The sequence below is a fragment of the Ambystoma mexicanum genome, chromosome 9 (genome assembly GCF_040938575.1).
Source record: "Ambystoma mexicanum isolate Mex_15411 chromosome 9, UKY_AmexF1_1, whole genome shotgun sequence".
Taxonomy (NCBI): domain Eukaryota; kingdom Metazoa; phylum Chordata; class Amphibia; order Caudata; family Ambystomatidae; genus Ambystoma; species Ambystoma mexicanum.
In genome coordinates, this window is record NC_090931.1 from 1,393,426,383 (window position 1) to 1,393,443,171 (window position 16,789).

A 16,789-nucleotide genomic window follows, 5' to 3' on the forward strand; every position below is an offset into this window, starting at 1 on the left:
TGCTGCCAGCCACATCTGTGAACAGGGCCCTTTTCCCAGCATCATTTATGAGTTTGCCCCATATCACTTTGCCATTGAAATTGTCAAGGAATGACTCCTATGTGTCTGGGTCCTGTGCTATCTCTTTGCCCAATCTGATCTGGTGGTGTGGCTTGGTTACCCCCTTTATTTTCAGTTCCTAGCTTCTGTGGAAGACCCGCCCCTGGGGCATGATTTGCATGATTTGGGTAGCAAAAATGGCCTTCCTGGCGAGAGATTGCATTTCCCGCAGGGTCGCCTTGTCCCTGCCTGTCATCAACTTTATTGTTATTAAAAAAAATACTTTATTTTTTCTTTGGGTAGGAGGACAATCTCAATTCCCAGGAATTAAGGGGTGGTGGTAGGTCCTTCCGTTTTGTCTGGCACCAATAGGACCCCCAAGGTCTGCATGGTTTTTGCTAAGTATTTGGATGGGTGAGCTGCATAAAGGTGACCCTGCTGGGCCCGTGAAGAAGAAGTTGTGCATATAATGCACCATTCTTGCTCAGGGCATGGCTTGCTGGAGTGTCCATTGTAAAAAATGAACTGAACTGTTCGGAGTGGGCACACGCAATGGCGCAGCCCATGGGGAGGCTTTTGCCAAAATAAAGAATTTCTTCTCAATAATGAAAAACACAGCCACTGGTAGGCGTTCTCATGTGCGGGCAGTAACCTAAATGCTGACTTAATGTCGGCTTTGCTATTCGGGGCATGGCTACCTGACAGCCTAACACAACTGCATCTGGTACACAGCTGTAGGAAACAGCAGCCTCTGTGGCATGGGCGCCTTCATTGAAGGAGCTCCCAAGCGGGTGATAGTGTATCTAGAATCAGTGGTGGGGCCCCCATTTTAACTTTAGTGATTTACCTCAAGCACTGGGCCTTCTTAGGGGGCTAGAAATGCGTAGCTTTGTATTTGTATGGTGTTATGAGCCCTCAGGCACTTGTGTGCTGTTCATTGTACTCCCACAGTGTTACATACTACTTTGACAACCTAGGGAGGACTTGGGGCTGCATTGGGTCCTTACAGGTCTTCCGGCGGTGTGAGTAGGTCTGGCCTTACACTGGGATAGTAGCCAACCCCCCTGCTCTAGTGGAGAGGTTGAATAAGGTTAATAACTTTATGAAATGGAAAGCGAAAAAGTGCGAGTGCCTAGGTTGCATATGCACTGAAAAAATGCTTTTATTTTTTATTTTGTCCCCCCATATGAGACTCGGCCCTGCGCTCTGCTGGTATCCCGCTGGCGTACTGTTGCCACACGCTTACTGTGCGATTTTCAGACTGTGATGACCGCAATACATGTATCAGGAAGCTTAACTATTTATCCAATTGTATGGGTTCATATGTAACCCATGCCTTGTTACTTATCCTCTTTGTTTCCAAACTACATTATTATTTATCGTTAATATTGCAATATCATACTGGCTATTGTATGTCTGCTCTTTTTGGGATACTGTACTTCGCATGAGCTGGTAGATGACCTTTCTACGGTTCAGGATGAACCTATATTAGGGCCTTGCCTAATTAATAATTATGTAGCGCTACTAACCGTCAGGCATCTCAGCACTTGTTATTATTACTCACTGCGTGCGGTTCCCCTTCATCGACTTCGGCCGGATGACAGGCGGAGTGGTTTGTTGGATCTGAAATTCTTCTGTTGCTCTTGAGGCTTTTGCTCCAGTCTCCTGGGTGTGGGAAAAAAGCGTTTGGAGCGTGCCAATGGCAATGTTCCCAATGTTCTTAAAAGCTGCTCTGCGTTGTCCTGCTTCCAGCTACCCGCGGCCCATCACTGCGGAGACCCTGTGAAACCAGCCCTACTATGACAAGACCACACAGACCAAGAAGAATACAAACCCACGACTACATACTCAACCCGAGAAGATGGAGTAATGAGGCTCAAGCCTCGGTATCCAAAAAATCACTGCTGATGGATAAAAATCTATCAGCAAGAAGAAGAACAAGCGCACCTGCTTCCAGTGAGAGCCTTGTCGTTATGCCCTGCGCCGGCAAACAGCTGAGGTAAGGCCCGCCGGCCTCGGGTGTGCTGGACGGGCCAGGGGAATGCCGGGCGGCTTGCTGGTGTTGCACGCACTGCTCCAGGTGCCTGCAGGGGCTGTGATGTCTCCGTTCAACTTTTTCTCTGTGTCGCCCGTGCTGCTTTTGGGACAAAAGAGCGCCCGCTGCTGCTGCTTCTTTTTGCTGCGAGGAGCCCCGCCGTCATCTAGGATGTGCTGGGAGGGCTGGGGTGTTACTGGCCAGGGGAGCCGACTTATGAATTTCCTGGGGGGCCCAAATACAGGAAGTGACATCACTGGCATTTATATGACCGCAAATTTGCATGTAGTCGCCAACTTGGTGCAACGGCGCGCGGGTGGCGGGTGTTGGCGCGCGCAGCGTAGAACAGTGGAAACATTGGCTAGCATGCACTGCATATACTAAAGTCAAGAAAGAAGGAGATTTAAGCCTTCGAGTTGCATTCCAGTAAGACATCATTGCCCCTACTCCACCGCTCTATAATCGTCCAGCAACACAACTAGGATGGGAGAATGAAATGCTTGCTAAACAGAAGGTACAGCTGCAAGGTGGAGTACCATCACCACCACCAAAAAAAAAGTTCCCAATTCAAGGGAAACGAGAAGTAAAGACGTTTCCCGATTAAAAACTACCAAGCAAGACATGTGTGGTGCCATAGTTCAGTAAAACATCAACAATTCAAACTTACAATAGTGCTGCTGTAGATTGGCCAGCCACAAATGACATTTGCTAAGATGTTACCTCTGGGTAACCAGATAGAGTTAGGGATGTAGCTTAATCTTAACCCTTTCAGTGGACACATCAGATGTGCTGCTGAAGTATAATGCAATCCTGGCTGAAGTATAATGCAATCAAGTGTGGTTTCAGACTTGGGGGGAAGAGTGTTAACTGCTTTTAACATTGTAGTTTACCAGAAATTCTGGTAAAGTAGTGTACAATGTTAAAAAAAGCAGTTACCCAGGCTCACCCTGCACCCAAGTGATGTTTGGGACTGATGGAAGCACTCATGCCTAAATGTTGTAGCCATGGTTGTCTCCATGTTTTAAAAGATCCCACTTTCCGGGTTTTCAACATTCATTTGAAACACCCCTTATTCAAAAAATGAAGGAGTCAGTAAAAAAGCCAATGCTGAAAAGCCTATTTCGCACAAGTAGTAAGACCCAAAGGGTAAGAGTGACGGTATAGCAGACCATGCCAATGTAGGATACTCCAGGATTACCTTCAGTCAAAATTCACCCACTGCAATGTTCCTAAATTCAGATTGCAGAACAGTGTCCGACTGAACCTCAATCAGCTCTTCCTGGGGATCAAATGGATGATGCACCACTTCCTCTGCCAGAAAAGTCTGCATCACTCAGTCATTAATGCCAGCATTTACTTCAGGGAATTATTCATCAAAGCTGGACCTTAATGTTGGTAGGTGGCTTGCCCAGCTCCAACTGTTCTTTTGCAAAGGTCTAGCTTCCTCTTGAAGGCAAATACTTTTTTATTAATTCTTTCCTCTGTGTTCCCATGTCCACAGGAATGCCCCCAAAGGTGGGATTGGGAGTTTCTGGGGTGGTGAGTTCTAGTGGTCTTAGATTCCTTTATAAAATACACAAATCACATAGTATGTCAACCAGACAATGTATCATTGTGTACAGTTTAAAGGGGGCCACCTGACCCAAAGCAGCACACCAGGAGATGTATTTTGGAACAATCAACATTGTAAACACACCTCTAGTTTAGATTGTAAAGAGTGATTGTGCTGCAATTACAAGCACCCAGTTAATAAAGTCCAGACTTAAAACACTTGATCAGCATTCAGTGAGTAAAATAAACTTATACAAATAAAATGCAGCTTTGCATAAAATTACAGAGAATTTTGGGATTATCAGGCACTGGCAAGCGGGCTCTGCTGTTGCTGTGGGAGAAGTGAGACTTGCAATGGTGACAAATTTAAGGTTAATAGCTGCCGTTTATCACAAGATGGCAGGCCAGCATAGATCTTAACCACTGAATGCCAACTGAACAGCTATAAACCCTTCTATGTCAGCAAGAGGAACCAGTGTTAGAAAGCAATGAGGTAATTATACTGTACCATATCCCGTGGGAGTTGATGCCCCCCCAAGACTCAGTGAAGGCCCCTCATGTCAAAAGGTTGAAAAGTCCTGCCGTCTCAGTCCCCAAAGTCCTAACTTCTCCCCCGCTTAGAATGGAAGCAGTCTGCGGCACACAGGTTGTAATGCAAATCGCACATTTTAAGCGTCAGGACAAAAAACAAAGAACTGAATACATTGCTGAGATAAATGAGTTCTGACTGGCAACACTGGTAACACCGTATAGAGCCGCATTATCGCACCGCCCAACTATGAGTTTGAGGGCAAAGGTGGTGGAAAATCCTCCAGCAAGAAGCTGGAGGTATTTCCTCCACCATACCGCCCAAAATAGAACAATTTGGGATATTACCACCAGCAAAATTACTACCAGCAGTAATTCCGCTGAAATCCACCATGGAGTCCTATGGACTCCAATTAATGGGGACCAACACTGCCTGCTACCACTTGTAATCCGGCAGTAATACCGCCAGACCAAGTGGCAGTAATGGTAGTACAGTTTGGTGGTATCTCGGCAGATTTACAGGCCACACAGAGACATCACCTCTCTCCATGTTGTCTTTTATTGTAAAGTGGATTACCAGGTTTCAGACCTGTAAGATACAGCTGTCTCCTCGGGTGACTCAGACCCCCACCATTCTATCCTACATAAACTTGATGCCCCCAGGCTGTTCTTCTAGTCTACTTTTATTCTACCCATGTAGATCCAGGATCGTCATACTCCTGTTACTTTCATGGATTATTTTACTTCCTGTTCCTTAAAGCCAGGGGTTTTAAACGTGTGGCTCTCCAGATGTTTTGGACTACGACTCCTATGATCCATCATCATTGACTATACTGGCTGGGGCTGATGAGCATTGTAGTCCAACACATCTGCAGAGCTAAAGGTTGCAGAACCCAGCGTCCAAGCAGAGGCCTGGAACCCCATACTGCCACAAGCACCTTATCATTTGACTCTGGCTCTGAAATAGAGACTTTATGCCAGCCCTTTACCCACAAACACTTGTTGTTAATATTATACCGTGGAGCTGCACGCGTTAATAGCACTAGTGCAAGAAACAGACGTTCAGGACGGGTGGTAAAAAGACTTCTGTGGGTCTTATGCAGCCTATGAGTTCACAGGGTTAGGTTGACCAGGGAATAGCACACGAGGCATGGAGTTGGGACAGGATGGCAGGTTAGCTGCTGGCAACCTTTAATGTGGCAACCGTAAACCCATGAGGAGGGAGCGGAGATGTGCAGTGCTTCGTTGCCCCCCTGATTCTCTGATTTGTCAGAGCTACATGTTCAAAGCCTCTCTCTGAATGGAGCATGAGTACATTCATCTCTCAGTTGACTCACACAGTTATTGTTCTGTCTGCGTCTTTCATTTTTTATAAAACAGCACCCAAGGTTGGTGGCTCTCAGGGGGTAGGGAGCCTGGGACGCTCCAAGGACAATGAACTGGCAGCCAGGGGGTTTTAGCAATGCGCTACTTTTGTAAACAAAATGAACCCTCAAAAAATCTTTTTTTTGTGACTGCACCAGTAAATCATCAAGAATCGATGACTGGGAGAGAGGCTACAGGAGAGCGAGTCGCCCTTATTTGTATGGTACAGCAGGACAGATAGGAGGAAGCGGTTGGTTGGCTCTCGACTTACATCTACCTGTTCAGTAGCACACCTGGGAGTGGGTAGTTGAACTGGCTTTGGGGTCCCCATTTCTCTGTGATAGCATACTCTTGAGGGCATACTTTTTTAATGAACATTTAATTGCAACTGCATGTGCAAGTTCCCGACCCCCCTCATCCCAATCTGCGATCTTGTGTAAATTCACAGTTTGCCTGCAGCCTTGATTTACTGCTTTCCTTCTCCGGCTCCTTTCTTGGTGCGCTGGTGTAACTCAGTCCGTAAACCTGCAGCTGTCCTGCTGCTGTCAGAGATGGTCCGGGAGAAAGAATGACAAAAAATAAACTTCTTTTATTGTCCCGTGCTGGGGAATCGAACGCTAGGCCTGCGGATGACAAGCCAGCGTGGGATGCACTGTGTCACGAAAGAGTGCTTATTCGCACTGTTGAGTTCTCCCCCTCTCGAGGGTGCTCTGTGTCCTGCTTCCAAATAGGAGCCTTCTCCGCTTTTCACCCCTATCCGTGGCTCTGCAGCTGTGCTTGCGGTGGAGTCAGAGGGGCCGGTGGGAAGTCTGTGCTTCCGCGCACTTCTGGGGCCGCACCTGGTTCTTGTGCCGTCGGCTGTCTGCCAGAATTGTTTAGCCGGTATTATTCTTTCTGCCAATGTTCAATCTGGCAGTCGCCGACCTTTGCCCTCCGTATGCAGGACACTGTTCCGCGTCCGTTTCTGTCGTTGGGGCTGGGGAGCAGAGACATTTTTATGGGAAAGCAAAAGGGGCACTTGCCCAGGGCCCCCACCTTGGAGGGGGCCCCACAAGGCCCCCTGATCTAAAGAAGTAAGATTCCTATGTTTACCAGACTTAAATAGCACAAATCATGATATTTTATGGCATGCTGTGGAGGCTCTAAACCTATTGCCTGTCTGTTTTGGCAAGTACATTCTGCCTCGATCAATTCATCATGTAATGCTTTCTGTGTTCACTGTGGTATACATAGTTTGTGTGTTCCTTGAGGCAGAACTCCTGTAGTATTCGGTTCAGAAGTTAGCGCAGTGTGCTAAGCACTCATTGCAGTGATATGTGTTCCTATGCAAGATTGGAATAGCACATTCCCGTAAGTCTGGCTGAGCCTTTCCAAAATCTGAAGCTTATAAACCTGCCTGTGTATGTACTTGTTCTTGCAGCACAACAGGTGCTATTATCAGCAATATACCTGCACCAGATAGGGGTTGCTATAAAAACGAACATGTCATCCTTATGGTGAAGGTCTAGAAATTGGTTTGTTCAGAATGGGTGTTGTAAAACCTAGGCAATCACCTCCAACAATGATGATAAACTGTTAGTCCAAGAGATGAATAAGTATCAGAACTTGGAACCCAAGCATTCATGCTTGCATCCTGGCTTTGCCAGCAGACAATACCGCGATCCTGATCAATCATCTTATATCTCGTACATTACTGTACTGTCTTCTGTGAAGTTTGCCTCCTCTCATGCTGGTGGCATCGTTTAGCCCATTACTCGATCTTTCTTCTTATGTAGGCCATTTGAGTGGAAGGGGTGGTAGACAGAAGGGAGCAGACCAGATGGTTAAGGACTCGGGCAAGCATGTTTTATTAAAGTTTGCTCGTTTGACACAAAAAAACGCTTTGCATTTTTGTAGAAGTCAAAGGTTTTTCTGCATGTTTATAAATGACAATTTGACAAGCCAGTGTTATGGAAGTATGTAAAGCTTTAAAATACAAAAGACCAACCCAGATTAAATCTGTTAAATCACACTGATTGGTATGCTGGTACTTATATACGTCTCTTGATGATGGAGAGAATGAAGCTAGAATCATTCTGTGTTACACCCTTCTATAATATTTTGTTTTTAAAAATGGTCATGTTTGGTAATGTGATTGGTGTACTTTCCAAGTCAGTTTTATAATGAGATATTTTTGTTCCTGGTAAGAACTGGTAATGAAAGTGTTCAAATGCAGAAATTGAAGCGTTGGCACAAATCCAATATTCACCCCTTAACTAGTGTGTGTAATGCTGGGCATCTAATTTAATCTTGTATTGCCTAGCCTCTCGAAATTGCCAGTCCCTAAACCATTCAAAATTGTCAGCCAATCAGAGAGAATTTCCTTCTCAGGTTATGATCGTCAAAACACCCCACTCATGGTTTCACTGGCTATAGTGTTAATTCCACCATAATAGTGAGCATTGATATATTGCACACCACAGTCACTTTATTCTTTTGATCTCTAATGGCAACACTATTTTAAAACCATGTCCTACCCATAATCTCAGTCTGTCTGGATACAGACACCTTCCTGGTAGCTTCTAGTATGCATTCACTATCCATGCTATGGTATGTGTAGCTTTCTCCTTCCTACCAATTGATCTGCTCGATCCAGCTTGAGCACGTTTGTATTCTGTGAGGCAACAAACGTGAGTTCTCTGCCTATTCTGGGCTATATGTACCTTTTCCATACGGTCCTGTATTAATACTATGGGCTGCATACCTTCCCGGATTCTATTGATAAAAAGTCTCCTGTATCTATGCTAGAACAGAAGTAACCTATTCATAGACTGACAATGTTGGCCTTCAAATAGTACTTGCTTATCAGCCTGATTAGAGCAAGAATGAAGTGGGTAAGGGGACTTAAAGGGAGTAAACATCCTTATTTCTAATGCTGTGGGGCACCATATAAACCTATGGGTTGCGATTGCGGCAGGGGGGTGTGGGGCAGATATTCCGGATAACTTAATTCCTTTGGTTTGGTGGAGGGGGCTCCATTGATGTCTGTGCCCAGGGCCCCAAAAGTGCTTAAAATGGCCCTGCTGGGGAGACTCAGGTACAGCGCGGAACCTTTGCTGCGGTCTCCCTCTGCCAATCTTAGATCTGGCAGTAGCTGCCCTTTGACCTCCTTTCTGCTGGACAGTGTTCCTCTCTCCTTCACTGTCGGCCTGGCTGGAGATTCTCCTGCCCCGCAAGGACCTTTTGCAGCCTTCTCCCCCTGCTAATCCTCGATTAGGAAATAAACAATATTTGGGCTCCCGGACGTTGTTTCTTTGCAAACGCTCTGGTTTCGCTGATTTCGTTGATCCGTGTGCATGCTAAATCAAACCTCCCAGCCCCCAGTTTACGGCCCGGGCCTCCCATCCAGGGGGGCCCGGGTGTATAGGGGCTTTTGCGTTCACCGTTCCACACACACGTTCCTCGCACGGTAGGTCGTCTGATGTTCTCAAATTAACGCTTTTATCCACAGATGTACAAGGGATCAAGCAGGAGCTTCTTTCAGGTCGTTGATTCCTCCCATTACTTGTTCTATACTGGATCTGACTTCATGACCCTGCACTGTCTCCTGCAGTAATCCTTGGTCTCGCACTTGTGCCGCCCAGGAGGTCCTTTCAGTATGCTTTTGGTTTTTGCGTCCTCATGCCTTCATTTTGGTCTTCCTATTCCTGTTCCTGTTCTTTGTTACCCTTTCCCGATCTTCATAGACACCTTGTCAGGTAATTCCTTCTCTCAATATAGCCTGATTGGACGAGGGAGAGGTTGCCCTTCACTTAGTAATTTTGTGTTTGTTTCCTCCCTGCTAGATTCTGCTGTGCTTATACTCGCGGACTCCACAAGTGGGAGTTCCTCCCGACTACTTAAGGATCACTTGGGTTCAGACTTGGGGAGAAAGGTGGGGTTGGCCCGATACACACAGCCAGACTGGTTTTCATAACAATATCAGCCACCCCACATTGCAATACCTTCCATTTGGTTCAACACGGGTGGCTTGTGTTTAATTCAGTCAGTGCTTCCTTCAAAGTGATTGGCTGGTTATCATGGGATTGAATACAGTCGTTTTTGTAGATTTACAAAGTTTTTGTATATTTACTGTTGGGCCAACCCTCTTAGCTGTATACTTTCTCTTTGATCATTTGGACATTAGGCAGCCAGAATCAATAGCTGGTGTTAGGTAGAATCCTGTGCAGTGCCCTTAGGGACCACTACACACAATTAGGACTACAAGTGGTAATACAAGTTCATCTTTGGTACAAGCCTGTACCACACTGTTAAAGTGGTAGCAGTAGTGGAGCAGCCAGACTCATCTCAAGAGTAAATGAGCAGTAGTAGAGATTACACAAAGGACCACAATTACTGTGACTCAAGCAAACACTGACTCAAGGTTTCAGGTAAAAAATATAAGTACATTTAATTAAAACCATCTGTTCATAAAGCACTTCACTTCTATAAATTCAAAACCACACGTAAAAATACACCACACACAACCACTTCCACTTGTTCCAGTAAATTCAAGGAAAGCACATTAGGATTTGACAGACCAGTGTTGCGATACTAACGCGTACCCGCGGACAGAAATGCTCAGAAAGTTAAAACACACTTTGTACTTTAGAATTTCAAACAAGGGAAAAGGGGATAAAATCACAGGCAAAACTTTTCTCTAGGCAAGGGAATCAGAGGACTTGTTCAAAGATACAGATTCAAGTCAATAGGCCTGCGCCAGTGTTACTGGAGCAGATGCTCAATTGCCGAGGATCACATGTTACACAGTTCGAGATTCGAGATGCTAAGAGTACTTAGATATTGTCAAATGGAAGGAAACGTTATAAGAGGGTGGGAAGAATGGGAGGAAAAGTGTTCACCCATATTCCGGATGGTCAGTCGGAGGGAACAACCAAATGTGCACACTACTTTATTCCATTGGAGAAAAGCTGGTGCCACGGCAGTTGTTCCTGCAGACTCACGGTTCCTGCGGCTTCAGTCGTTCGGACAAGAAGGACGACGTCTGGAGCGATCTGCCCTACCCAGGGATGAGGCCAGCAGCAGTGAAAAAGACAACAATGAATAAAAGGTGAGCTCCTTTAAATCAGGAGAGGGCTCTTCTGATGACTATCCGGACCACTACGGCACAGCACTGATTTCGACCCAGGAGAGGATGCTCTGACTGAAGAAAGGGTGAGCTGGTTGATGCCACCAGGCTCAAGGGAAGAAGACTCCGGACTGGATCTTCTCTTTTTGCTGAAGGCTAGATAGCTCAGGACTGCAGCAGGGCTTCACTGGGATCCGGGGTTGCAGCAGCCATCTTCTTCTCCGCTTCTCTACGGTTCCTTGCAGTTCCAGTGGCGACTCTGACTTCTAGCCGAAGAGTCCTGCCTTTTATGCCAAAATCCCCCATTCACACAGCCTGGCTGTCAATCACTCAGAAGGGGGGTTGTCCAGCCCGGACAACCACCTCAGGTAATCAACACAAAGTGCGACTTAGGTCTCCAAGGAGACCCTGTCCAGGGGGTGACTATACCCCTGCCTCACATTCAGCCCACCTAGACACCCAGACGCCAAAGGAGGGCTGTTAGGGAGAATTCTCATTTTGTGGCTAATTTCCCTCACCTAGCGAGTCCCCCAGCAGCTTTGCTGGATTTCTGGAATTATTTTTTTCACTTGGTAAGAGTGTGCCTCTTTTTCCCACTCTTACCTGTATTTTGCCATGTGTACTTCACCTGTTTTTGTGATTGTGGACTCTGGAGTACACCACTTCAGTAGCCCCCTCTTTTGTGTGTTACACAGCACCTTCAGTGCAGTGACACAGGGTTGTCTTTTAGACTTCCCCCCGACTCCATTTCTGAGGCGGACTACTGTCCCCCAGAAAAAGGTAAAGTTGCCAGTAACTTTACCTAGTCATTTAACCACAGATCCAGTACCCCCCATCTTACATGGAGTACTGGAAAGGGTTAATCCTTAGCCCTTTTTATCTGTACCTCCTAGAGCATTGTTTCGCTCTTTTAACATTTACACTTGGCTGGTGGCAGTGGTATCTATCCTAACTTTTCTACCGCGATTATACTATATAAACGTGGTATTGTTTTAGGCTATTATATTAGCCTCGAACATAAATCCGCTTGACCAAACACTCTTTCTTTTGGCTCCAGTTGGGTTTATTCCCCATTTCTTTTTGTTAAAGTCCTTCTTGTGTTTTACTTTGCACGGCAAACCAGGTTTGCCTTCTTTGTTCACTGTCTTTTGGCGGGCTTTTGCCAAGAAGCCCTCCTCCAGGCGCCTGGGTGTCTAGGTGGGCTGAATGTGAGGGAGGGGTGTATGTAGTCACCCCCTGCACAGGGTATCCTAGGAAACCCAAGTCGCACTTTGCCATGATTGGCTGAGGGGGTTGTCCGGGCTGGACAACCCCCCTGCTGCGTGATTGACAGCCAGGCTGTGTGAATGGGGGATTTTCGCATAAAAGGCAGGTCTCTTGGGCTAGAAGTCAGAGTCGCCACTGGAACTACAAGAAACTGAAGCGAAGCGGAAAAGAAAGCGGCTGCTGCAACTACCCCGTTCCTGTGAAGCCCTGCTGCAGTCCTGAGCTATCTACCCTTCGACGACCAGAGAAGATCCAGTCCGGAGACTTCTTCCCTTGAGCCTGGTGGGGATAACCAGCTCATCTTCCACAGCCAGAGGATCCTCTTCTTGGTCAAAATCTCTGCACACTGCTGTAGTGGTCCGTATAGCCATCTGAAGAGCCTCTCCTGTTTTTAAGGAGCGCACCTTTTATTCACTGTTGCTGCTGCCGGCTTCATCCCTGTGTGGAGCAGAGACGTCCTCCTTCGTACCGAAGCTCCAGGAACCGTGGGTCTGCAGGAAACTACCAGGAACAACTGCCGTGGCACCAGCTTCTTCATTGAATAAGGTACTGTGTTCTGCTTGAGGAATTAGGGTGAATTCTTTTTCTTCGCCTCCAAGGCTTGCCCTGGTCTTCCCTCCTTATAAGTTTTGCTTCCTCTGTTGACAATATCTAAGTACTCCTGGCAACGTTGAATCTTGAACTGTCCGACTGTGTGATCCTGGACAACAGGAACCCGGTTCCACTTGACACTGGCTCCGGTCTATTGACTCTTGAATTTCTGTCAAAGAGTGTTCTCTGATTCTCTCAGCCTTGACAAAAGTATTGCCTATGATTTTTGCCCCCAACTCTCTCTGGTTAACTCAGGTGCTAAGTGTGTTTTTGCCCCGGTAACATTTCTTGTCGCGGATACGCATATCTTTAGTAAGAATGAACTGTCATTCCTGTCAAAAAGTGATCGCATACGTATTCCCGGTAACGTCTTTTGTTTCACAACACCGGTCCGTTAAAACATCGGGTACTTACCTTGAGTTAGAGTGTACCAAAGTGAATTGGTTGGTGGTAGTGTATTTTACGTGTGATTTTGAATTAATAGAAGTGTTGTGTTTATAACAAATGGTTTGAAAATAAATGTACTTATATTTTTTTACCTGAAACCTTGAGTCAGTGTTTGCTTGAGTCACAGTACTTGTGGTCCCTTTGTGTAATCTCTGCTACTGCTCATATACTCTTGAGATGACCCTGGCAGCTCTGCTACTGCTACCACTTTAACAGTGTGGTACAGGCTTGTACCAAAGGTGAACTTGTATTAACACTTGTAGTCTTCATTGTGTGTAGTGGTCGCTAAGGGCACTGCACAGGATTCTTCTGCCTAACAAGGGCTTCTGGTCAGAAGCCCGCCAAAGGTTGGCGAACAAAGGAGGAAAACCTAGTTTGCCACGCAATGAAAGACCCGAGAAGGATGTTAACAAAAAGAAATGGCGATTAAACCCAACCAGAGAAGAAATAAAACGTATTTGGGCAAGAGAGTTTAAAGTTCGAGGCTACTAAAATAGCCTAAAACGTTACCACGTTATATAACATAACCGCAGTAGGAAAATTAGGGTAGGTACCACTGCCACCAGCCAAGTCTTAATGTTAAGGGAGCGAAACAATGCTCCAAGAGGCAAAGATAAAAAGGGCTAAGAATTAACCTTTTCCAATACTCCAAATAAGATGCGGTGTACTGGATCTGTGGTGAAAAAGTGACTGTGTAAAGTTAATGGCAACTTTACCCTTTTCTGGGGGACAGTAGTCAGCCTCAGAAAATGGAATCGGTGGGAAGCCTAAGAGACAACCCTGTGTTACTGCACTGAAGGTGCTGTGTAACACAGAAAAGGAGTGGGGCTACTGAAGAGGTGTACTCTAGACTCCACAATCACAAAAACAGTCAAAATACGCATGCCAAAAACATATAAGAGTGGGAAAAAAAGCTCACAATCTTACCAGGTGGAAAAAAATAAACTCCAGGAATCCAGCAAAGCTGCCGAGGGACTCACTAGGTCAGGGAAATTAGCCATTGAATGAGAATTCTTCCTAACAGCTGGTTAGATCAAATTGGTGATACACCACCTGTGGACTGTGGTATATATGCTGCCCACTCAGCTCCAGTTGTCTGTGCCGCTGAAGCAACAAAGGACCATGCATTCCAACAGCTTTACTCTTCCCAGCACCACAAGGCAGTCCCCACACGCATCATTCAGCTGCCCCACCTTTGAATGAAGTGCCAGGGCCACAGCAAACTCTGCTAACTTGTCCGTTTGCACTATCCGGGCTGGCGCCATCTTCGATATCTCTGCCACTCAAATCTGGTTTGAAGAGCTGCATTCACTGTCCCACTTTCAAATAACTGAGCTGAATTAGATCAACAACAGGAGAACCCTGCCCAAAGCATCTATGCTGGGGTCCGCCACTCCGCCCATCACATGACCCCTATTCAGCATACACCAAAGTTCATTTTGAAACAAGTACACAGTCTGGAACAATGATTCCGTTACCTAATTTACTAAACTCTTGTATGCACACAGATGTCTATGCAGTGTTCAGACATTTGGTATCCCCATGTCTACCGGATGTAGTGTCTAGTTTTTAATCCCCTTCTCATGATAGTCTGTGTTTACAGTTAATTTTGTTTATGTGTCTGAATGATTCACCACATTTGAACATCATTTACACTCCCTACTATTCACCCAAACATCATGATTTCTGATACCAACAAGATGACCAAATCTGTTAAAATAAGTTTTGCAAAGATTTGGAGAAGGCCTGCAGCAGTGAAGCAGGGCAGCAGCTGGTGAGATGGGGTGGGGATTTGGGGGAATGAGGGCTTTCTGAATTGAGGGAGCTTGCCCACAACAGTCTTAAAAGAAATACAGAGGCAGGTTGTGGACTGCAACAAGATGATGATAGGGCCAAGTTCAATTGAAGAAATAGGAAACAGTTCCATATGAATGGTGTGAAGGATGATAAAGACTCTCTAAGCAGGGGGAAAAAAAGGCAGGCACAAGCAAAACAGGAGACTGACATCCTCTGATGAAAGTAAAGTTGACAACAGACATGATAGGTGCGCTCCAAAAGTACTGTCCAAGGCAATGTTTATCATTAAGACAGCTGAAAATTCATTCAGTTGTTCTGTATTTCAATCATACAGAACATTGTGCATTCAATTGTTTCTTTTTCAAAGCAAATTTTTTTTAGCAATTGTTCTAAATTTCATTAAAGCAATTATGATTTAACTTTCGATACTTGCATTCAATTGTTTCTTATTCAAAGCAAAATGTCTTTTAGCAATTGTTCTGAATTTCAAGCCCCTCTGGTTTCCAATATTGATGAAAAAGAGAAAGAGAAATGTTTGTAGCCCCTCAAAGAAAGATGTTTGTAGCCCCTCTGCACTTGTTTCTACATCCAGTTACGATGGTTCATCATGAGGTTTGTAGTGGTTTAATTTTATCGTACACTAATTCAAGAAAATATTTGTTGCTTCAGAGCTAAGTTATTCTGATGTTGATCCTTTTTCTTTGGCTTATAGCCATTAGTTCAAGAGGTGTGCTGTTAGGCAGATCTCGCATACTTTTGTTACTCCTTTACAATTTTGGCAGTCATTAGCCCACTTTTATTTTAGAAGAGAAAAGGAAATAATCCTGGTCCTAGTTTCTGTGGTCACACGCGAGATCCGATAAACATAATTTAGCTCTGAAGCAACAAATAGTTTCTTGAATTAGTATATGATCAAATTAGACTACTACAACCCTCCTGATGAACCATCCTAACTGGATGGAGATACACGTGTGGAGGGGCTACAAACATCTTTCTTTGAGGGGCTACAAACACTTCTCTTTTTCTTTTTCATCAATATTGGAAGCCAGAGGGGCTTGAAATTCAGAACAATTGCTAAAAGAAATTTTGCTTTGAATAAGAAACAATTGAATGCAAGTATCGAAAGTTAAATCATAATTGCTTTAATGAAATTTAGAACAATTGCCAAAGAAATGTTGCTTTGAATAAGAAACAATTGAATGCAAGTATCGAAAGTTAAATCAGAACAACTGAATGAATTTTCAGCTGTCTTAATAATAAACATTGCCTTGGACAGTACTTTTGGAGCGCACCTATCATCTCTATTGTCAACTTTACTTTCATTAAAAGCACTGGTCAGTCACAGTGTTACAGAGACAAGCTGCTGCAAACAATCTCAAATATAGTCTAAACCTCACCAGGAAACTCGCCATAATTGTTCAGACTGTATTCACCCAACACTAGGGATCCTCTGATGGTTTGGATTTCAAAAGAGAAAAAAGTTACCAAGTTATCAGATTTGGGTGCAGATTATGTGATGGACGGAATGAGCGGTAAGGAAGTAAGGCTGTTGGTGAGAGATTGCAGGGTTCTGAATAATTGTGTGGGAGGTGGTGATAAGCAAAGGAAGTACCAGGACTAATCATGGTCACTCACCAAGAGGCAGTTGTTTTATGCCAATTTCTCGGTTCTATGTGATATTTCCGCATATTGAAGCCCGAACACAAACAAGATAGATTTCATTCCCTCGATTTTGTGCGGCCTTCAGTATGCGGAAAATATGCCACTTCCATGACACCGCTAACCTACCTTTCCCCCAAATCTGATCCCCCGCCCGCCCCGATCCCTTCACGAGCTGGCGTGATTTGTTGAAAATAAGGGGGTTTCACCCCCAAACTCCTTTTTCCTTTCCCATTACCACCTTTCTACGGCCAAAGCCATCTTCCTATACCCACCCCCACCATGGACACACTGTCACACAAATGTGCACGCGCTCACTTTCACCCGCTCCCTGCCCCCTCCCTTCTCTGCCACAAACATTACTCACATACACAAATCAAAAACACTTGCCCGAAACGCCCACG

At 45.2% G+C, this 16,789-nt stretch overlaps 1 protein-coding gene across 4 annotated transcripts in view; it reads right to left on the reverse strand.

Annotated features, from left to right (window-relative positions):
* Positions 1-16,789, reverse strand: part of LOC138489144 (peroxisomal trans-2-enoyl-CoA reductase-like) — a 558,986-nt gene that overhangs the window by 370,528 nt on the left and 171,669 nt on the right. The window lies entirely within an intron of this gene.